This window comes from Aegilops tauschii, chromosome 2, assembly GCF_002575655.3.
Source record: "Aegilops tauschii subsp. strangulata cultivar AL8/78 chromosome 2, Aet v6.0, whole genome shotgun sequence".
Lineage (NCBI taxonomy): Eukaryota > Viridiplantae > Streptophyta > Magnoliopsida > Poales > Poaceae > Aegilops > Aegilops tauschii.
Window position 1 is genome coordinate 391008591 of NC_053036.3, and position 25150 is coordinate 391033740.

The following is a 25150-nucleotide window of genomic DNA, read 5'->3' on the forward strand; positions in this document are numbered from 1 at the left end:
TGGAACCTTCTGTTATGTGTCTATGCCTTTTGGGCTCAAGAGTGCACAGGCGACTTACCAGCGGTGCGTGCAGAATTGTCTCCACAATCAGATTGGGCGCAACGTTCATGCTTATGTGGATGATATTGTGGTAAAATCCAGAGAGAAGGAAACCTTGGTAGATGATCTGAAAGAGACCTTTGATAATCTCCGGGTCTACAAGATGATGCTTAATCTGGCCAAGTGTGTTTTTGGTGTTCCTACAGGCAAGCTCTTGGGTTTTTTGGTTTCTCACAGAGGCATCGAAGCTAACCCGGAGAAGATCAAGGCAATCACCTCTCTGGCTAAGCCGGCATGCATAAATGACGTCCAGCGTCTGGCGGGTCGCATCGCTGCTTTGAGTCGGTTTATAAGCCGGTTGGGCGAAAAAGCCATGCCACTATATCAGATGATGAAGAAAACAGATGATTTTGTCTGGAATGACGCTGCTAATGCTGCTTTTGAGGATTTGAAAAGACAGCTAGCTGAGCCGCCAGTCCTTGCTCCTATCAATAAGGAGCCCTTAATGTTGTTTGTAGCCGCTAACACACGAGCCGTCAGTGTGGCTGTGGTGGTGGAGCGTAAGGAGGCGGGTAAGGAACATCCAGTTCAGCGGCCGGTTTACAACGTTAGTGAAGTACTTATTGAGTCTAAGCAATGGTATCCACATTGGCAGAAGCTTGTTTATGGGGTGTTCATGGCAAGCCGGAAGCTTAAGCATTATTTCCAAGGCCACCCTATCACTGTGGTTAGTTCTGCTCCCCTAGGAGATATCATCCAAAACAGAGAAGCCACAGGAAGAGTTGCTAAGTGGGCCATAGAACTCGGGCCTCATGGTCTAAAGTACGTGCCATGCACTGCTATCAAATCTCAAGCATTGGTGGATTTCATCAACGATTGGACAGAGCTGCAGGTGCCTGAAGAGAAACCGGATAATACATACTGGACTATTCACTTCGATGGATCCAGGAAATTGGAGGGCTCGAGGGCTGGAGTTGTGTTAGCTTCCCCCCGAGGTGACAAGTTTTGTTATGTACTAAGGTTGATGTTTCCCTGTACTAACAATGCAGCTGAGTACGAGGCCTTGCTCCATGGTCTTCGGATGGCTAAGGAGATGAGCTTAAGCCGGGTAAGGTGCTTTGGCGCCTCAGATTTGGTGGCCCAACAAGTATCAGGCAAGTGGGATTCCAAGGACCCCCTCATGGCGGCTTATCACCGCGAAGTTGATGCCATTGCTGGACATTTTCAGGGTTACCAAGTAGAGCACATCGATCGCAGAAAGAACGCGGCGGCTGATGCATTAAGCCGGTTAGGCTCTCAGCGAAAGCCGGTGCCGCCTAATACTTTCTTGGATACTCTGCATAACCCTTCTGTCAAGTTACCTACAGAGGAAGACTTGGCTGTTCCTGACCCAGAAGCACAGTTGGTGGCGGCTCTCCACGTTATCCCAGATTGGACAGTGTCATACTTGGCTTATATGACCCGGGGAGAATTGCCTGAGGATGAAACTTTGGCCAGACAAATAACCCGGCGGTCTAAGTCAATGATAATTGTCAATGGCGAGCTGCATCATCACAGTGTCACTGGAGTTTTTCAGCATTGTGTTTCCTATGAGGAAGGTCAAGAAATTTTACGTGAGATTCATGAGGGGGATTGTGGCCATCATGCCGGCTCAAAATCCCTTGTGGCCAAGGCTTTTCGTCATGGTTTTTATTGGCTGACGGCTCACGCTGATGCAGAGGACTTGGTCAGTAAATGTGACTGTTGTCAGAAGTTCTCAAGACGGGCTCACGTGCCGGCTCAAGAGTTGAGGATGATTCCAATCACTTGGCCGTTTGCAGTCTGGGGGCTTGATATGGTTGGGCCTTTCAAAAGGTCCAAAGATAAGAAGACCCACCTCTTGGTGGCGGTTGACAAGTTCACAAAGTGGGTTGAGGCAGAGCCAGTTAGTAAGTGTGACGCAGCCACGGCGGTTCAGTTCATGAAAAAGGTGATATTTCGCTTTGGTTTTCCACACAGCATTATAACTGACAATGGTACCAATCTATCTAAGGGCGCCATGGCGGATTTTTGTCAACGAGAGCATATTCAGCTTGATGTTTCATCAGTGGCTCACCCTTAATCCAGTGGTCAAGCTGAGAGAGCCAATCAGGAAATCTTGAAGGGCATCAAGCCCCGGCTGTTGGTCCCTTTGCAACGGACGCCGGGTTGTTGGGTGGAGGAGTTACCTTCCGTATTATGGAGCATCAATACTACTCCTAACAGGTCTACGGGTTACACACCTTTCTTCATGGTTTACGGAGCTGAGGCGGTCCTCCCTAGCGACATCCGTCATGACTCGCCTCGAGTGGCGGCTTATGTCGAGGCGGATAATGAGCAGGCGCATCAAGATGCTCTTGACTTGTTGGACGAACAACGTGACGTAGCAGCAGCTCGCTCGGCGATTTACCAACAAGACCTGCGCCGCTATCACAGCCGCCGGGTTAAGTCCAGGACCTTTCAGGAAGGTGATTTGGTGCTCCGGCTCATCCAGGATCAAACAGATGCACACAAACTATCCCCACCTTGGGAAGGGCCCTTTGTGGTCAGCAAGAACTTGCACAACGGGTCATACTACCTTATCGATGTTCGGGAGCACAAAGATTCACGTAAGTCGGAGGAGGAGACCCGCCGGCCGTGGAACATAGCTCAGCTTCGGCCTTATTACACTTGAGCCACCGGCTCTCATAATGTACATATTTCTATAGCCATGTATATATTGTGATAAATAATAAAGCAGGACCTCTGTCCTTTTTTCCTCCAAAGGTAAATGTATCATTGTTATTTTCATTGTAATATTACATGGTCACTTGGAGGTTGATCCGGCTTATGATCGTATTCGAATCTAGCCGTTAAAAATATGATCACTTGGGGGCTTCCTGTTCAAACATAGGTCGTATTCGAACCAAAGAGAACATAGCTGTCGATACCCACTTGATTGGCATATTGCCGAGCTCATTGGGGAGTTTTTCTTGATCATATTTGAATCATAGCTCAACCTCCTTTGGGAACCGACGTGGATCGTATTCGAATCAGCGTCGTTAAACAACTCTCAAAGTCATTTGGGGGCTTCCTGTTCAAACATAGGTCGTATTCGAACCAAAGAGAACATAGCTATCGGTACCCTCTTGATCGGCAACGCCAAAGCCACTGGGGGCTATATGATCGCATTCGAATCTTAGCTTAACCCCTTTGGGACGGCTCTCTGGTCGTATTCGAATCAGAAGCCCCTAAATTTTTGAGATCTCTTGGTTTGCAAACCAGTTCTTTTGATGATATCAAAAGTATTCAAGGGTGGTTCTTATTCCACCGGCTTAACCTTGATTAATAATGTTAATAGCACATAATAAGCATTATATGTGCTGGTGAACCGGAGTTGAGTTCTCAACCTCATTATTCGGGTTACATAAACCGGAAGTGTACTTGAAGGCTCGCAGGTATGATGTTATGGTTATCTCGAAGATATAATTGAGAGCCGGTTTATTATGACTTTGATTCATATTCCGGGTTATATGTAAAGTATATGACTCTCCATGCGGTAAGCCGCCTAGAGACTTGTGATTTGTTTTCTATGTAGGACAATTAAAGACAGCTCTTTAAACTTAAGGAAAGCAGAGGATCAAACATAACCCGGAAGAATATAAAAGGGCAGTTTAAATATAGTTAAGCGCTACACACGTGCACGATGGCACGGCAAAATTAAGTGTTCGTCCTACTCTATTACAGGACTCCCCGAGTCCAAAAGGTGAGGCATTGTTTTTGAGACATAACCATGAGCCGCCTAAGAAATCAAAGGTGCTTGTTGGGCTGAAGCTTCCGGCTCATCCCTCTCCGCTCCTCCGGCCGTTTCCATGTCCTGGAAGGTTGATGATTTCCAGTCAATGCCACTCAAGGCTTCAAATTGAGCTTCATCATCAATTAACCCGGCCGGGTCAACTTCAGGGGCGAAGGTATGCTTACGAGTCGGAGGAATCAGGCTGACTGCTTCATAACGAGGTGTTGGGATCCTCTGATTCTCCGCGTCATAGCCCGGTTGATATTTGGTAAGGTCTGTATCATTACCAATCAAAGTGGCCACCGGGCGTACGCTCTTCACAAAAGCGGTGAAGTCTTTCTGGTCAAAGGGAGTGCCATCTTCCTTCAAGCTAGGATACCCACGGGCGATGTCGGCCGGGTCTAGCTCCGGTAGAAACGCCTTGGCCCGGCTTAGAGCGGCTATGGCTCCGGCTCTTGCAGAAGCTCGTCTTAACTCTTGGAAGTGTTGAGGAAGCACGGCAAGCCGCCTGAGTACATCTGCCAGATGAGTGGGAACTTTGTTTGACAGAGCCACAACGGCTAAGGCACGTTGTGACCCGGTGTAAAGTTGTTCTACCAAGGTATAAACCGCCTTCAGCTTGGTCAGCACGTTCTGATTGAGATTGGAACTCCTGGGACCTGCATTACAAAGTTAGGTGAGCTGATGGCAATTGAGATACTTATGGGAAATGAACGATGTAAACTAGTTAGAAACTTACAGAGTAACTTACCAAAGATTGCGGAGACCATCTGAGATACATGGCGTTTTAAGCCGGATAGCTCGGCGGTTCTTTCAGTAAGAGTGGCTTCCGCTTGTTCGGCCCGGCTGAGTAAAGCAGTTTTTTCATCCGCCCAGGCTTTTCTTTCTGCTTCAAACTTTTTCTTCAGTTTCTCTTGTGCAGATACACTGAATTCAAATTTGGAGTTGGCCTTTTGGGTTTCACTTTCCTGAGTCTTCAGGCGGTTCTTTAGATCAGAGATTTCCGATTCAAATTTCTTACAGGCGGCCTGTACAAATTCCGAGTTACAGTTAGGGTGATTATAATGCAACATTAAGTCCCAAGCACTTTGCAAGCAAAGAAACTTGGCACTTGGGGGCTAATGTATGCTGAAGTTAAGACGAAATCGTTAAAATGGAAGGTGAGGTGTTCAGGTCAATAGTTTACCGCTGGGGCTGGGTTAGCCTTGCAGAAAGGACTTAAGCCTGTTCTCCCGCAATATGCCAGGCTCTCGTTCAGAAGAGACTTGGTCATGTCATCAATGACGTCCTCAGGTAAGTCATTGGGACTGTGCCGAAGAGGATCATCCTTCCGGCCCGTATAATCGCACATTAAGCCAGGGCGGCGGCTTAAAGGAATCACCCGCCAAGCAATCCGGACCCGGACCAGATCAATGCCATTCAGGCCGTTCCCCAGAAGAAATCTGATCTTGTTAATGGTGGGAGTAAGTGGCTGACGTTCAGCTTGAGATAGTTTATCTGGCAAGGGGTGATTTGATTCCAGACGCAGGGCGCGAAAGCTGGGAAGTGGATTCTCATCAGCCGGAGAAGTGTCCTGGCAGTAGAACCATGTCTGGTTCCAGTCCTTCGGGTGGCTTGGCGGCTCAGCATAAGGAAAGAGACAATCTCTCTGTCGTTGGATTGAGATTCCACCGAGCTCCAGGCTGGGCCCATTGGCACATTCATTTTGGCGGTTCAGATAGAATAGCTCTCTAAAGAGTAGTAAGCTGGGCTCTTCTCCAAGGTACACCTCACAGAACACTTGGAAGTTACAAATGTTTGACACGGAATTGGTTCCAATGTCTTGAGGTCGCAGGTCGAAAAAGTGCAGAACATCTCTGAAGAATTTTGAGCCGGGAGGAGCAAAGCCCCGGCTCATGTGATCAGCAAATATGACAACCTCTCCGTCCTTGGGTTGAGGTCTCTCTTCGGACGGGTCAGGAGCACAATAGGACATGACCTCTTTCTTGGGTAGGTAACCCGTTTTCACGAAGTCAGCTAAGGTGCTATCAGTAACGTTGGATCTAACCCAGTTGCATGTAATGGGCGCCTTGGGAGCCTTGGGCGGCATTGTGAAGGATGGAAGCCTATGACAAAATAAAATTTCCGGTTCAAATTTAAGCCGGAGGAAAATTTCGGTTCAGTATTTAAGGTGGCGGCTTATGAAGGGGCCTAATGATATATGGCCAATTGTGTCAGGATATTTAAGCCGCTATGGATATCGTGAGCAATTAAGTTATTTGACTCTGTTATGGATGACCCGGAATATTCATGAAGCATCGCCTTTTTTAAGCCGGTGATATGAGCCGCCATAGCTAACAGATGCAATTTTTGCCTAAGTGTTGCGCAAACAAGTTTCACAGGTTGCAGTAATTATTTTGGATCAAACGATCGTCCATAAAGGAAAATTTTCTAGACCTAAAAACTGGCACAGAGAAGTTCATAAGTCCTAATGAGGTCTTTTTTGCAAGCAAAAGGGATCTGCTAGTATTGGAAATGGGTGTGAAACCACTACCGCAGGAGTTCTGTACTGTTTTTCAAATCAAAAGAAGTCGCGGTGGAAGAACTATAAAAGAACAGAGATGAACTACGAAGAACAGGGAGGAACACGGAACCCTAATGCGGATCTGATGTTTGAGAAGAAGAGGACTTACAGTTGCAGGTTCACTACGGAGAGTCGCCGCCGTTCTCTGGACTAGCTCAGGTTGATGCAGCGGCCGAGGCTGAGGAAGACGAGAGGCGCGGCGGCGGCGGCGGAGCTCGGGCTCTGAGGTGTTGAGAGGAGGAAGACGACGGAAAGGGAAGAGTGAGAGAGGACCCGGTCGGGCCTATTTATAAGGGACGGCTGATGAGTGGGCGCGAGAAACGAGGAGGCTGAAGACATGATTATCCAGCTATAGAGGTGCCTCGATTTTCGGGATAATTATTAAAGATAAGGATCCATTGAGATACGTTGGGCAGAACGTGCATTAATGGCGGATGACGTCACGGCGGGTTACCAAGAATCCAGAGGATGACATCATGGCGGGTTATAACCTTCGCGCAAACAGAAGTCGGAAGATTTTCTCTTAAGGTATTGAAGATTGACATGAACCGGTTCAAATCAATCTGGGGCCTAATGTTGAGGATATAGATACTGGTGTAACCCGCCCAAGATGGGCCGGGTTATGTTGCGACAGCTCTTCATTCAGAAGCCCAAGGACAGGTTAAGGATGGCGGTTTAGTAATAGGTCTAAGGCCCAGAGGCGACTTAAAGCCCGTAGTGGTAAACCGCCGTTGTGGCATGACTTGTAGTGTAAGGCAAGAATAGTTAAGAGTGCAAGCCGGACACAGTTTATGAGCCGGCCGGGACTCTGAGAGCCGCGGGGCATTAACCTTTCTATATAAAGGGATGACCCGGCAGCGGTTCAGGACAAGTAAGATCAGATCGATAGCCAGGCAGGGCGGTTTAGCTCCTGGTCATTGAAACCCTAAGTAATTCCACCTCAACTGGAGTAGGCTTTTACCTTCAACGTAAGGGGCCGAACCAGTATAATCCTTGTGTCCTTTGTCCCGTTTAACCCCTTTAAGCTTCCTAGCTGCGATGGCTGCACGACTAAGTCCTTGCACGTGGAGATCTGCCGTGACAATTCCATGACACATCGTGTGCTATTTCTCGAGAGAAGCCACTAGTGAAATCTATGCCTCCCGGTCTATTCTTTATCATATTTGCCTTGGGATCTATTTTTATTCGCTTTTATTTTCAGATCTATTATTCCAAAAAACCAAAAATACCTTGCTACACTTTTTATTACTTATTTTTATTTCATGTTTTATCGAGAGCTATTTATCCAATCTACCACAAATCTATCTATCTTTTTACCGTGGAGGGATTGACAACCCCTCTTACGTGTCGGGTTGCAAGTATTTGTTCTTTATGTGCAGGTACCGTTTACATACTGTTGCTTGGTTCTCCTACTAGATTGATACCTTGGTTTCACAACTGAGGGAAATACCTACCGTAGTTGTACTGCATCATCCCTTCCTCTTTGGGGAAATGCCGACACTGTTTCAAGCGACATCAGTTAGCCCTGCCTCAGAGATGCAGTGCAAGCAGCCGAACAAGCTGATGAGATTGTGCTTGTTTGATGCTTATATCCTCCAACTCTAGTTGCATAGCATCAATAGACGTCTTGTACTTCTGGTTAATTTTGCATAGAGATGGGAGTTCCATTAGAAATTGAGTTGAAGCATGTTGTTCTTCTTGAATCTAAGACTGAAGAAGTCGAATAGATTCAGGCGGCGACTTCATCGAGCTTGTGTCACTGTTATTAGTGAGTACCTTCGACACTAAATCAAGACATGACTTTGGCGTTGTATCGCTATCCCCAAGATGTGTTGTCTTCTTCCCCTCCAATATATGTTAGAGGGACAAGCAATGGGTTCGTGTGACTATCATTGTGGCAGTTCTTCTTGGCGTCAGTGATATCACCCTGAAAGGGAAAAAGCAGACAGATAACAAGCTTTGCACGTATACGCATCAGTGTTGTCGATTCATCCCATTTCGTAGTGGCAAATAAAGAGACCTGGTTTAAAATTGCATTAACATTGTTCATAGTGAAGACATGGCAAGAAATGGCATTGTGCAGGAGTGGTCAGCTGTAACATCCCAAATTTTCAATTTGGAATGTTATACATAGGTCATCATATGCATATCATATTTTATTTGCATTTTGGGTGTGATCCTAAAAATCCTAAGCAACTCAAGGACCCACGGAGAGAGCTGGGGATTTTATTATTTTCATATTTGAATTTTCTCAAATATTGAAACAGGGATCATTTTGGTTTTAATTATTTTTCTCTCCAAAAATATTTCATAATAAAAATACATGAGAGGAGATAATATGACTTCTCCAAAATAATGAAATATTGGAGGAAAATTATTAAAATCAAATAAATAATGTTATTTGGATATTATCGCTATTTATTTGAATTAGAAAAAATGCATTTTTCAAAAATTGCATTTAGGCTCAGAAAATGTTCATCATGTTTTAAATATTTTATTTAGACGGTGAAAATTTGTTTTGGCATTTTTAGATTTTTATTTTTTTACTTTATTAGGATTTTTCTCGGCGGAATCTATTTTTTTTAAGTTTCGGACCGACTGGGCCGAAGCCCAGCCGGCCCACTCCGGCGTCGCTGCCATCGTCGTCCCCGAGCCGGACTCCTCGAGGGAGTCCGACGCCGCCGTGCTTCGCCGCCACCTCGCGCCCCCCTTTATAAGCAGACCCGGGCCCTCCTGGATCCCCACATCGCCCGCGCCGCCGCCTGCCCTTGCGAGCCCCGCCGCCGAGTCACGCCGCCGCCCGCTCCGCGCCACCGCTTCCCCGCGCCGCACCCCCGCCGCCCGAGCCGCCCCGCGCCGTCGCCAGCCCCGCCGGAGCCGCCCGTTCACCGGATCTCGTCCACCGTTTTTTTGGTTTTAAGGTAAAAACCTCGGTTTTCTTAAAACCCCTAGATCGGTTTATTTTTTTAGTTAGATCGGTTCGGTTCGTTTCGACGGTTTATTTGTTTAGCGGACGTTCATCCGTTCGTTCATTTTAACAAACGTTGTTCGCCGGTTAGGTTCATACAGCGAACGTTCGTTCGTTAGTCTTTTCTTTTCATTTTTTATTTTTTCGGCCAGGGATCTATCCGCGATTATTTTATCATAGATTAGCCCCTGATCTTCAAACCCTCATAACTTTTCAACCGTTTGTCCAAATCCAGTGAAACCAACGCCAAAATCTTCGTCTCGAGCCTCTCTTTCTGTTTAATCAACTTGAACAAGGTTTTGAAAATTTAAAATTTGGTTTCAAGCAGATTTGATTTCGAAGTTCTTTTGACCGTAGTTTCAGTTCCGTAGCTCCGATTCGATTGATTCTTTTCGCAAATCGAATCTCTTCAGTTGAGCTTTCAGATTCGATCTTCTTATTTGAGCTTTACCCGTGCATCTATGCTTGAGTGCTTATTTATGCTATTGTTTGTTTGTGATAGAATTTCCGGAGTGCAAAGCGTGCTACTATGAGTCTCTAGGGTTTGCGGATCGTCAGCAAGGCAAGTAACACATTGATCATACTCTTTTCATACCCAGTTTTTATGCATTAGTTACCATCCTCAAACATTGCATGATTAGGATATGTTTAACTTGTGGGTTTTGGGAAGTAGATGATGAGGTAGAACCTATTACCTGTTTTATTATCAAACCCTTGGGAGTTACTTCCGCGCTATGCTTATATTGCCATGCTATGCTAGTAGACATGGATTGGGTTTGAGTGTATCTATGACAGATGTGAGATTGTTAATTAATGGTTAACATAAGGTGGCTTCTTAAATACACATCTGGGTGGATTGGTTGCGGGCACCTGGAGATTCCAGTGTTGTCCTAGGATATCCGGAGGACCCGTGTGATCATCCTATGGCTTGCCACCTAGGCTCAAAGAGATCATAAGATTATTCATGCTAGAAACTTCCATGTGCAGCCACAAGCTATTATGGGCTCTAGCATAGTTGAGTAGGTTGCATGACCTCTTTCAGTGGTGGGCTAGCAGATGTTGGGGAAAGTAGGTGTAACTGTCCACCCAGAGTAAAGAGTTAATGTTTCTGAAAGACTACGTCTCGGTCATCCGTTTCTCAAACACCATGTAGTGCGAGAAATCCAACGGAGGAGATCGGGTCTTGTGAGGAAAAGTGCGCAAACCTCTGCAGAGTGTACAAACTAATCATGGTTAGCCGTGTCCCCGGTTATGGACATCTCGAGTATATGGTACTTGAATTATTGATTTGATCTCATCACTCTATCTAAATTAATTTGTTGGGTTGTTAATGATTACTTTTAATTGGGATTGAGTTGGAGGAACCTTCTCAATGTTTCAACTACCATGATAGTTAAATAAAATATATTCCTTTGATGTAGGGAAAAATTGGCTTTTCGCAAAACATTATAACCATAGAGCCTCCACCAGCCACATATGGATGTAGTGATAGCATTTATTCTATTCATTGCTCTACTGTGTTATATTGCCATCATATTCCATGTGCTGCCCCGTTCCGGGCTGCAACATATCATGTTGCAGACTTTTCAGACGAAGAGTAAGGTGCGCTAGGTCGTTGTCGTGCACTCAGCTATGCCGTTGGAGTTGATGGACTCACCTTATCTTCCAAGCCTTCCGTTGTTATCCTTTAGATGGCCTTAAGCCATATTTATTGTAATGAGTTCTCTTTTGAGACCTTCGATGTAATAAGTGTGTGATTGCTACTCTGTTATAAATCCTTCAAGTATTGTGTGTGTCAGCATTACCGATCCAGGGATGACACTTAAGCACAGAGATTCGACGGTTTGAGGTTGGATCGCTACATCAGCTTCACCACGCTACTGGATTACATGTCATGAATACAAACATATATGCAGTGCTAAAGAATGTATAAGTATCAATGGTGAGTGTACTGTCAAATTTATATGATAGTTATATTGTTCAATTTGATTATGATCCTACATGTAATTATTATGAGAGAGGAAAATATGGTCGTAGAAATGTTCATGTTACTAAATTACCTCTCTTCGTGTTGAGATTGCTATTGTTTCCTTCTCCATCCTTGCATATGCTAGGTTCTTCTTATCTTTATAATTTGTTATCTTATAAAATTCCTATGCATAGGAAGAGAGTTAGACTTAAATATGTTTGTGACATGTTTCATGATGCTCTCTTTGTATTTCAATTATTATCTTTCATGTGAGCATCATTGAAATCTTATGCCTAGCTAGGGGCATAAAACGATAGCGCTTGTTGGGAGGCAACCCAATGAATAAATTTTATTTTTTTCCTTTTTCTTTATGTTCTTGAGTGTTTGCACAATTATGCTACTATTATGATTGTGTTTTTATGTTTTAATTAGTGTTTGTGCCAAGTAAAGCCTTTGGGGTCATGTTGGGTGATAGTTGATTTGATTTTGTTGGAAATAGGAAACTTTTGCGTCCAGTAGAAGAATTTTTTTTTAAAATCACAGAAGCGACGAAAATTCTAATTTTTTTTACACAAGATTTATATACAAATTTCCCACGTTGTCCTAAGTTTTCAGAATTTTTTGAGCTACAGAAGTATGGTTAGAGTCCAGATTACTATAGATTTTTCTATTTTCGTTGCATTGTGTGCTTATTTTGATGAATCTATGGAGTATATTGGGGGGGGGGGGGTATAAGCCATAGTAAGGTTGGAATACAGTAGGTATAATGCAATAATAAAATATGAATGGGGTTGCAACAGTACTTAGAGTGGTGATTTGCTTTACTATACTAACGGATCTCACGAAGGTTTTTGTCAAGTTTTGTGTGATTGAAGTTTTCAAGTTTTGGTGAGATCACGATGGATGAAGGAATAAGGAGTGAAAAAGAGCCTAAGCTTGGGGATGCCCATGGCACCCCAAGGCAATATTCAAGGAGAAACAAGCAACTAAGCTTGGGGATGCCCCGGAAGGCATCCCCTCTTTCTACTAACAACCATCGGTATTTTACTTGGAGATATATTTTTATTCGTCACATATCATGAGTTTTGCTTGGAGTGTCTTGTATTATATGAGTCTTTGATTTTTTTTAGTTTGTCACAATTATCCTTGTTGGACACACCTATTTGAGAGAGCCAAAATTATGCTATGATTTGTTAGAATTGCTCTATATGCTTCACTTAAATTTTTTGAGCTATGGAATTGCTCTAGTGCTTCACTTATATCTTTTTGAGCATGGTGTGCTTTAATATTTTTGGACAAATACTCTCATGCTTCACTTAGATTTATTTGAGAGTTAGTAGTTCTGAAGAAATTCTCTCATGCTTCACTTATATTATTTTGAGAGATGAAAATCGTTAGGCTCATGTTCTTCACTTAAATTTATTTGAGCTTGTCAAAAGCAATGGCAATATATGAAAATTGTCCCAAAGTGATAGATATTCAAGAGGGATATAATAAAAACTTTCATAAAGATCATTGGACAAAATAAATTTTATTCTTTGTAATAGTTTTGAGATATGATGATAGTAATATGTGACTCATGTTGGTGAGTAACTGTGCTTTAGTAAGAATATTGGTGTTAAGGTTTGTGATTCCCTATGCAAGCATGAAAGTCAATAGTTATGCAATGAAATTACATCCTACATGTGGTGCATTATTCGGCTGGCACGGATAACATTTGCCAGCCTCCCGAATGGGGTACCAAGTTTAAATTGCACTTAGTGGAAAGGTGATCAAAAGGATTGGCGGTTGGAAGGAGAAAATCTTATCATCAGGGGGAAAAGAAGTGCTACTCTAGGCGGTGGCTCAAGCCATACCAGTTTTTGCGATGTCTGTATTCAAACTTTCAAAAAAATGTAAAGGAGTAATGGGTGCAATCTCGCGGTGTTGGTGGGGAGATGATGTCAACAATAAGAAAATGCACTTGTTTGCATGGTGAAAACTATGTACACCCAAGTTGGGAGGTGGTTTAGGATTCCGGGATCCACATTGCTTCAATCTTGCCTTGCTATCCAAACAAGTATGGCGTCTGTTATTCAATCCAGAATCATTATGTGCAAAAGTTTTGAGAGAAAAATATTATCCAGATGATAAATTGTTGAATGCAAGAATGAAGAGTGGTGCCTCGTTCACATGGCAAAGCATCCTTGCAGGTCCCCAAACTTTCAATACGGGGTGTATTTGGCGTGTTGGAGACGGAAGCCAAATAAAAATTTGGGAGGATTGTTGGATTCCAAACAGTCACTCGGGCAAAGTAATTACACCAAGAGGTAATAATCTTTTGACCATGGTCTCTGATTTGATAGATTCGGCAACAGGAGGATGGGTCGAGTAGCTAGTCAAAGATACCTTTTTGGCGATCGATGCATCAAGGATCCTTGCGATCCCACTGTCACAAAATGGCATGTAGGACTTTGTTGCATTGAAATTTACAAAGAATGGTCTTTTCTCTATAAGGTTTGCGCACCATGTATAGTGGAATCACCAATTTGGCGCACAAGAGTGTTGGAAATATGACCTAGAGGCAATAATATTGTATTATTTATTTCCACATTCATAACTAAGAGTTTATATTCTATGCAATAACTGTTATGATCATGTATTATGTGATTCGTGGAAAACCCATAAGCGTGTGTGGAATGATAAATGGTAAAACCTGATTCCTAGTCTCGCCACTAGGATAAGCTCAAGTGTTGTTTGTGATCATGTCTTTTTGATCTTGGGATATCGTTAAGTGTAAAAATAGTCCCAAAAAAACTTTGAGAGTATGACGTTAGAAGTGATGAAAATATGCCCTAGAGGCAATAATAAAATGATTATTATTATATTTCCTTTATCATGATAAAGGTTTATTATTCATGCTAGAATTGTATTGACCGGAAACTTAAATACATGTGTGGATACATAAACAAATACCATGTCCCTAGTATGCCTCTACTAGACTAGCCCATTGATCAAAAGATGGTTAAGGTTTCCTAACCATAGACATGATTTGTCACTTGATAACAGGATCACATCATTAGGAGAATGATGTGATGGACAAGACCCATCCGTTAGCTTAGCATATGATCGTTCAGTTTATTGCTACTGCTTTCTTAATGTCAAATACATATTTCTTCGACCATGAGATCATGCAACTCCTGGATACTGGAGGAATACCTTGTGTGATATCAAACGTCACAACATAACTGGGTGATCATAAATGTGCTCTATAGGTATCTCCGAAGGTGTCTGTTTAGTTGGCATGGATCGAGATTGGGATTTGTCACTCCGTGTGACGGAGAGGTATCTCTGGGCCCTCTCGGTAATACAACATCACAAAAGCTTGCAAGCAAAGTGACTAAGGAGTTAGTTACAAGATGATGTTACGGAACGAGTAAAGAGACTTACCTATAACAAGATTGAACTAGGTATGAAGATACCGACGATCGAATCTCGGGCAAGTAACATACCGACGGACAAAGGGAACTACGTATGTTGTCATAAAGGTTCGACCGATAAAGATCTGCACAGAATATGTAGGAACCAATATGGGCATCCAGGTCCCGCTATTGGTTATTGACTGGAGAAGCGTCTCGGTCATGTCGACATCATTCTCGAACCCGTAGGGTCAGCACGCTTAACGTTCTTTGATGATATAGTATTGTATGAGTTATGTATGTTGGTAACCAAATGTTGTTTGGAGTCCCGGATGAGATCACGGACATGGCGAGGAGCTCCGGAATGGTTCGGAGGTAGATTGATATATAGGATGATATGGTTGGGCCAAGGGGTAAGGCCCACGAGGCCTTAAGACAGTGCACAAAGGGGTTTTCTCGGAGGGCAGGGACTAGACACCAAGGTTCCTGGCGTCTACCCCCTGGGCCAAATGCCGTTGTCCTTAGCGTTTATGTAAATTCCAGGAATCGTGGCGTTTGGCCTTGGAGTCCGAGAAGGACTCTTCTTTGCGTTCCAAACCGACTTTTGGGAGGCCCTCTCCCCAAGTAACGACCCCAGGGCTCAACATATAAATAGAGGAGCAGGGCTAGCCCCTAGAACACAAGTTTTTGAACCTCCTCTAGTTGGTCCTAGTTGACTAATTAGAGCTAGCCCTATCTACCTCTAATCCTCATAATTAGAAGCCCAGTGTGGTTCTAATCTCCTCCCTCTAGTTCACCACCACCGTCACCACGCTGTCGTGCTGCCGGAACTCATCTACTACTTCGCCTATCTTGCTGGATCGAGAAGGCAAGGATGTCATCGAGTTGAACGTGTGCTGAATGCGGAGGTGTCGTATGTTTGGTACTTGATCGAGACGGATCGTCAAGGTGTACGACTACATCAACCGCGTTGATAAACGCTTCCGCTTAGCGATCTATAAGGGTTTGTAGATGCTCTCCCCCTCTCATAGCTATGCATCTCCATGGATAGATCTTGCGTGTGCGTAGAGATTTTTTGTTTTCCATGCAACGTTCCCAACATGAAGAACGATCATATTGAACTGACCCAACTTGTATATTATACTTTGAGATACTATCGTCACAAGTTAATCGTTATAACACAGCGAGTTAACATACGCTTGATGGAAATATGCCCTAGAGGCAATAATAAATTGTTTATTATTACATTTCCTAAATCATGATAAAGGTCTATTATTCATGCTAGAATTGTATTGACCGGAAACTTAAATACATGTGTGGATACATAAAAAAATACCGTGTCCGTAGTAAGCCTCTACTAGACTAGCTCATTGATCAAAGATGGTTAAGGTTTCCTAACCATATACATGTGTTTTCATTTGATAACGGGATCACATCATTACCGAACAAGGCTTTCGCCACGCTTTATATTATAAAGCAAATTGCCTGAGCCAAACATCCAACAAGGTTCACACACACACGCACACAAATAAGGTAGCCAAAAGGGGTTAATGCTGAGGGCACAACTCAACAAGCCCTGGAAACAAAGCAACACACTTAGACATAGCAACATATTGGACAAGACCCATCTGTTAGCTTAGCATATTGATCGTTCAGTTTATTGCTATTGCTTTCTCAATGACAAATACATATTCCTTCGACTATGAGATTATGCAACTCCCGGATACCGGAGGAATACCTTGTGTGCTATCAAATGTCACAACATAACTGGGTGATCATAAAGATCCTCTACAGGTATCTCCGAAGGTGTTTGGTGAGTTGGCATAGATCGAGATTAGGATTTGTCACTCCGAGTATCGGAGAGGTATCTCTTGGCCCTCTCGGTAATACACATCATAAGAAGCCTTGTAAGCAAAGTGACTAATGAGTTAGTTGCAAGATGATGTATTAAGGAACGAGTAAAGAGACTTGTCGGTAACGAGATTGACCTAGCTATGAAGATACCGATGATCAAATCTCGGGCAAGTAACATAACGATAGACAAAGGGAATTACATATGTTGTCATAATGGTTCGACCGATAAAGATCTTCGTAGAATATGAAGGAGCCAATATGGGCATCCAGGTTCTGCTATTGGTTATTGATCGGAGAGGTGTCTCGGTCATGTGTACATAGTTCTCGAACCCTAGGGTCCGTACGTTTAACGTTCGTTGACAATATAGTGTTATATGAGTTATATTATTTGCTGACCGAATGTTGTTCGTAGTCCCGAATGAGATCATGGACATGACAAGGAGTCTCGAAATGGTCGAGAGGTAAAGATTGATATTTAGGACGATAGTATTCGGACACGGAAGTGTTTCGGAGTGCACCGGGTACTCATCGGGTCACCGGAAGGGGTTCCGGGCACCCCCGGCAAGTGTATGGGCCTTATGGGCCAAAGGAGGGGACAAACCAGCACACAAGGGGGCTGGTGCACCCCTTCCCTTGGTTGGACGACCCTAGGGGAAGGAAAGGAGAAGGGGTGGCTGTCGGTTCTATATCCGGCGTATCTCGTAGTAGGGGTCCTAAGCTAGGCGTCCGGGAGCGATGGTAACATGTACACGGGATTTTACCCAGCTTCGGGCTCTCTCGAAGAGATAATACCCTACATGCTGCTTTTGATTGTTTTCATATGGGTGTAGTACAGAGTACATGTATCTACCACGAGATTGTAGTAATGAATATTAGATTGTCTATTGACTAGCCTGGCCTCGGTTTATATATGTGCCGGAGGCCTAGGGTTTTGGAGAGTCCTTAGCTTGGGCGCCAAGTCTTGCGGAAACCTCCTTGTATGCGGCATGGGCTGCCCGAAGTGGCCCATGAATGAACCGCTGTGGGGGTCCTCGGCCCGATCCAGCTGGTCGGGTGACGACGTGGTGAGTACCCCCTAGTCCATGACACCGTCAGTAGCCCCCTGAACCGGTCTTCAAGTTGGGGACGCTCCTCGATTCTTCCGAACTATTCTTTGTCTTCGGTCGTCGGTCTTGAAAACTGGTTCAACAAATCTTCTAATCTTCGATCTTGATGATCGCCGAAGTTCATCCGAAGAGTTTACACATAGGGTATCCAAGGAGCCCCTTTAAGTTTCCGGCCTTTATCCATGCCTTGTTATTTTTATGCCACACCTCGGGTTTGAAGTTGTTCCCGGGCGGCAGTGTCCTCTTGCGTCCGAGCTCCAACGTCGGACTGTATTCGAGGTATCTTTTGCAGCCGAGCACCAACGCCAGACCGCTTCCGAGCTCCAACGCCGGATTGTATCCGAGCTCCAACGCCGGACTGTATCCAAAGAGTATTGTTACAGCCGAGCTCCAATGCCGAAATGCATCCGAGCTCTTGCGCCGGACTATATCCGAGCTCCAATGCCGGACTATGTCCAAGCTCCAACGCTGGACTATGTCCAAGCTCCAACGCCGGACTGTATCCGAGCTCCAACGCCGGACTATGTCCAAGCTCCAATGCCGGACTATGTCCAAGCTCCAACGCCGGACTATATCCGAGGTGTCATAGATCACCTTGATTCAAAAAAGTTAAAGGAGTTTAGCCGAGCTTAATGCCGGAAATGCCCTCTAGGGAGCCAGCCACTGGCGCCCGAGCTCTATGCCGGACTGCTTCCGAGGTGGTGCACCACCCCGACTGCGGGCCAATTTTTTGTCAATATTTTTGATTGGTGCAATTTATTCTCTACCGATATATATATAGCCAGTAGCCCTCAAGGTGTGTATCGGTCTAAAACCCGAGATGCACCTGAAGGATGACATAAGACCGCTGATCCCAGTAGCCCCTGAGACTCAGGTTGATTCGCAAAATCGGCCTGAGGATCAACTCCTAGCTCAGCAGGATACTTCGGGACACAAAAAGCGGTGTGCAAAGTCCCCGAGACTCAGGTTGGGTGCGGCCGACCAACCTGAGGATCATAATCTCTCGAAAACTATATTGCACCTAAATTGTCTGCATTGGATTGTCAATGCAGTAGCCCCCGAGAATTGGGTTGGGCAAAATGGCCGACCCTAGGATCGTACCTCCTCGGGAACAAGTTCAACTGTCATGTATGTTTTGACAATACCAAGGTGGAGTTCAGCAGGAAAGATGCCAAACTATAGTTTTAGGAAAGAGTTTCACGCCGAACACCTCAATCAAGAGAATGTCCCGCTTCCTGAAACATAAAATAGGTGAAAGATGTTATAAGCTCAAAAAAGGCCAACAAACATGCGTAAAAAACTTTACGTCTAGATTAAATCAAGCTGTTTTGGTGCCAATATGAAATTGGTCTTAAAATTGTACTTTCGTCGTGCTTTGACATGAGACATCTGATCTCTAGACTTCAAGTGGGTCATCCCTCGGCTTCAATCTCCCTATCCCGAAGGCGGAGTGTTTCTCAGACCGTTTAGCGAACTAAACGTGAGCGGCTTTAAAGAGAAACCAGGCTACCTGGCTATTGATCATACACCTGAGTCGAGAAAGGAGTGGTAGAAAAAGACTGTGCAGCGACTAATAAAAATGGCTCATACTAATTCAAGAGCCCCCAAGCGACTTGGGTAAAAGAATTTTATCTACAATGAGTGTATGTACCAAAGTACTTATATCATATCTGTGTTCACCCGAACTTTAAACGCGTCTTAACCGACCGTCGGCTTCTCCCTCTTCGGTCAAGGGCCGAAAAGTGTTATGTACTCCACCTGTCGAGAATATCGACGGTGTTTCCGATAACCAGGCAATCAGGCCATAAGGCTGTAACAGACAAAGCGCGCTCAGGGAACTTATGCTATATTACAGACGAAGTGTAAGAAGCATCTTCGAAGAAAATAGTACCTCCACCGATGCCTTTCTTCGGTTGCCCATTGTTACTATGAGACTTGTGCAATAGATTTTTTGTATTCATGAGTTCCGTTGTGTGCCGACCATGATTGAAAACAATAAGAGCGCTAGCTTTTGGCTTCACCCAGTCTGAGGTCCGAGCTCGGATGACCCGATCGTGATAATCGCAGAGCTGCTCCCTTTACTCCCTAGCCGAACAATCAGGAACGTAGGGGTAAACACAGGAGCAAGGCAACCCAGCTTGCGGAACACTTAAGTGAACATGGTGCATAATGTGGAGTAATACACGAACAAGGAACGAAGCCATACAAGTATAATCATATGCGAGAGGAAAGGCTTCATAAAGGAAGCCGCCAAGTAAACGGGGTATTTGAATTTGTGTGTCACAAACAAAGTTTTGACAAGAAAGTTCACATACAACTTTTTGCCAAAAAAGTATAATGTTTGGTCAAACTGAACAAAATTTAAAACTGAAATTTTTTGAGCATGAAAGCGACTTAGCGGGTTAATGTGTTCGGTATTGATGACGCGGTCCAAGCTTACGATGGGACGAAGTCCTAGCCCCTAAGCCGGTCCCAAGGTGGCGAAGTGAAGAGCTCGGCACTCCGAAGTGGCGAAATAGCACGGCCAATGTGGCGAGGTGGAACCCTTAGTCTGACCGAGACGATGTAGCAGACCGGCAGTATGACACCGAAGTCCCCATCGTGGGTTCATCAAGCGATGACGAAGCCCCCGGTCTAGCCGAGGTGATGTGGTACGTCGGTACGCCGAGGTGACAGCGCTGCCCATTCCAGATCATTTACTTGTGCATAAAAAACAGTACAAGCCGGAGATAATAGTAATAATAATAAAATAAAAAAATCATTGCATAACTAATAATTTATGCAAAGTGAGTAATAAAAGAAGTATGGCCTATGTGCCAAACACTCGATGAGGTAGAGCTCTCTCAATGATGCCGGAGTCCCCGAGGCAACTGAACATGTCGGTATGGCAATTCGACCAACAAGGTGATCACGCAAGCCGATTTATGCTGATCGGGACGACGACGTTGGTTTGCCGAGGCGGCGGCATAGCATGACCATAGTTCACTTTCCTGTAGCGCAAGATGGAAAATAAAGAATCCCTTTGCACAATTTATCGATGCAAAATAAATAATTTAAGAAATATAGCCTGTTGGATGGACGATGACGTCTGTTCGCCGAGATGGTGATGCAGACCAGCCGAAGTTGGTTCACCTGTGCACATAAATAGTGCCAGACAAAAGTAATAACAAGTAATGATAATAATAATATACCTTTTAAAAAAGGTTTTTTAATTAATTAACTTAAGCGAAGTAATAAATAATTAAAGAAGTATGTCCTAGGCGCCGAGGTCGGCCCCGCAGAGTGGAGGCGTCAACGCATGTCGAAAGTCCACTAGACGATGACGATGATGACAACGTGATGCGGCCAGGAAGTAGTTCCAATTTGCATGGTAGACTGAGTCGCGGATGCAGTGTTCATCAAACTTCGGATGAAGGAGGGCTGTGCCAAAGCTGGCTGGACTGAGACCGACCGGACTGTCGCATCAATCTACCGACAGTGGACCGAATTATAACCGGCCGACGAAAATCTGCACGGAAAAATAATGCAAACCGGCAAAATATCTTCCATGTGAAAATCTATATAATACATGCAATTTAGGAAAAATACAACCTGATATTCCGCATGTAGTGCGAGGCCGTTGAAACCCGAGGGGAACGACCGGTACTGTGCTTGCAAGGAGATCAAGCGAACCTCGAAATCTGCACCTAAGGCAGCATGCACAACTTAGCTGCTTTGGATGCTTCACAAACATCACTAGTCCCAATTCCCAACCTCACGTGGAGGAGTGGCCGCCAGTCAGATTGTTTCTTCCCTTTCTTTAATTTTAAATTGGTGGACAAACTTCCGAAGCAATCAAACAATTAGCACACTTTAATTAATAATTAAGTAGGAAGTGCACCCGTAACTACGTAGGCTACCAGCAAAAAGTGTAGCCTTCCTCCACGCAAAAAGTGTAGCCTCCCTCCACACAAAATTAAAAGGTGAATAATAAGGAAAAAGGAGGATGGATGGAAACTTCCCTGCATGCCGCCGCCGATCAGGACTCTTGTCAGACGGCCCTACTGCGTGGGCACGGGCAACACGCTAGCTATCTCCTCGGCTGGCGTGTGTTGCTGCTCAGATTGCCCTATAATCTTCGCGTTGATCCATGCAGCGAGGCTGCTGTTTACACGTGCGGCTTTCCAGGACCTTAATGGCCTATGGGTAACTCGGATCCAAGGTATCCTCGGACGATGGATATGGCTGCCGCCGCATAAAACCTTCTGGATTCCGATCTGACCACAAACAACGTAGCAAAACGCGATAGCAAGGATTTCGTAAAAGAGAAAATATACATGAAAGTGACTGAAAAATATCACCTGATCATCCCATCGATCCATGCCGATCACCCAGCAGGCTCTCAATGAAAGCACCAATGTCGGTTCTATATCCGGCGTATCTCGTAGTAGGGGTCCTAAGCTAGGCGTCTTGGAGCGATGGTAACATGGACACGGGATTTTACCCAGCTTCGGGCTCTCTCGAAGAGATAATACCCTACATGCTGCTTTTGATTGTTTTCATATGGGTGTAGTACAGAGTACATGTATCTACCACGAGATTGTAGTAATGAATATTAGATTGTCTATTGACTAGCCTGGCCTCGGTTTATATATGCATCGGAGGCCTAGGGTTTTGGAGAGTCCTTGGCTTGGGCGCCAAGTCTTGCGGAAACCTCCTTGTATGCGGCATGGGCTGCCCGAAGTGGCCCATGAATGAACCGCTGTGGGGGTCCTCGGCCCGATCTAGCTGGTCGGGTGACGACGTGGTGAGTACCCCCTAGTCCATGACACCGTCAGTGGCCGCTCCCGCCTTTCCCTCCTCAGGGGAAAAAGGAAGGGGGGGCGCCACCTCCTCCTTCCTTCCTCCCGCACTTATACAAGGAAAGGGGGGCGCCACTTTGGGGAGGACCCCAAGTAGGATTCGGCCTACTTGGGGGCGCCTCCTGGCTGCTCCCTCCACCCCACCTATATATATGTGGGAGGGGGCGCCTAGCACAACACAACATTGTCTTAGCCGTGTGCGGCGCCCCCCTCCACCGTTTACACCCGCGCTCATATTTTTGTAGTGCTTAGGTGAAGCCCTGCGGAGATAGCTTCACCATCACCGTCACCACGCCGTCATGTTGCCGGAATTCATCCACTACCTCGCCGTCTTGCTGGATCAAGAAGGCGGAGGACGTCATCGAGCTGAACGTGTGCTGAACGCGGAGGTGTCGTACGTTCGGTGCTCGATCGGTTGGAACGCGAAGAAGTTCGACTACATCAACCGCGTTGTCAAACGCTTCCGCTTACGGTCTACGAGGGTACGTAGACACACTCTCCCCCTCTTGTTGCTATGCATCTCCTTGATAGGTCTATGCGTAGATGATATGCATGAGTAGAACGCAAAGAAGTTCGATTTTTTTCTATGCAACGTTTCCCAACAGTGGCATCAGAGCTAGGTCTATGTGTAGATGATATGCATGAGTAGAATGCAAAGACTTGTGGGCGGTGATAGTCATACTGCTTAACACCAACATCTTTTTTTATTCGGCGGTATTGTGGGATGAAGTGACCCGGACCAACCTTTCATGTCCACGCACATGAGACCGGTTCCACCGACAGACATGCAACTAGTTTTGCATAAAGATAGCTGGCGGGTGTCTGTTTCTCCTACTTTAGTTGAATCAAATTTGACTACGGCCGATCCTTGAAGAAGATTAAAACAACAAACTTGATGAAACACCATTGTGGTTTTTGCGTAGGTAAGAACAGTTCTTGCTAGAAGCCCGTAGCAGCCACGTAAAACTTGCAACAACAAAGTAGAGGACGTCTAACTTGTTTTTGCAGGGCATGTTGTGATGTGATATGGTCAAGATATGATGTGATATATGTTGATGTATGAGATGATCATGTTTTGTAATATCGACAACCGGCAGGAACCTTAGGGTTGTCTCTTTATTGTTTGAAGTGCAAGCGCCATGTAATTGCTTTACTTTATCACTATGCGTTGGCGATAGTTGTAGAAGCAATAGTTGGCATGACGACCTCGACGCAGACGACACTACGATGGAGATCAAGGTGTCAAGCCGGTGACGATGGAGATCATGATGATGCTTTGAACATGGAGATCAAAAGCACAAGATGATGATGGCCATATCATGTTACATATTTTGATTGCATGTGATGTTTATCCTTTATGTATCTTATTTTGCTTAGAACAACGGTAGCATTATAAGATGATCGCTTCACTAAATTTCAAGATAAAAGTGTTCTCCCCGAGTATGCACCGTTGCCAAAGTTTGTCGTTTCGAAGCACCACGTGATGATCGGGTGTGATAGACTCTACGTTCATATACAACAGGTCTAAGATAGTTTTGCACATGCAGAATACTTGGGTTATACTTGACGAGCCGAGCATGTACAGACATGGTCTCGGAACACTGGAGAGCGAAAGGTTGAACATGAGTCATATAGTAGATATGATCAACATAGAGATGTTCACCACTGATGACTACCCTATCTCACGTGATGATCGGACATGGGTTAGTTGATTTGGCTCATGTATCACTTAAATAACTTGAGGGATGTTTATTTAAGTGGGAGTTCATTAGTAATTTGATTAATTAAACTTAATTTATCATGAAATTAGTCTAAATAGTTTTGCATATCTATGTTGTAGATCAATAGCTCTCGATATAGCTCCCCTATATTTTTGATATGTTCCTAGAGAAAACTAATTTGAAATATGATGGTAGCAATAAAGCGGAGTAGGTCCGTGATATGAGGATTATCCTCATTGTTGCACAGAAGAATTTTGTCCTTGATGCACCGATAGGTGACAGACCTATTGCAGGAGCAGATGCAGACGTTATGAACGTTTGGCAGGCTCGATATGATGACTAATTAATAGTTTAGTGCGCCATGCTTTACGACTTAGAACCAGGATTTCAAAAACATTTTGAATGCCATAAAGCATATGAGATGTTCCAAGAGCTGAAATTGGTATTTCAAACTCATGCCCGTGTCGAGAGGTATGAGACCTCTGACAACTACTTTGCCTACAAGATGGAGGAGAATAGCTCAGCTAGTGAGCATGTGCTTAGAATGTCTAAGTACTACAATCGCTTGAATCAAGTGGAAGTTAATCTTCCAGATAAGATAGTGATTGACAGAGTTCTCTAGTCACTATCACCAAGCTACTAGAACTTCGTGATGAACTATAATATGTAAGGGATGACGAAAACGATTCTCGAGCTCTTCGCGATACCGAAATTGACGAAGGTAGAAAGAGCATCAAGTGTTGATGGTTAAGAAGACCACTAGTTTCAAGAAAAAGGGCAAGGGAAAGAAAGGGAACTTCAAGAAGAACGGAAAGCAAGTTTCCACTCCCGTGAAGAAGCCCAAAGCTGGACCTAAGCCTGAAACTAAGTGCTTCTATTGCAAAGGGAATGGTCACTG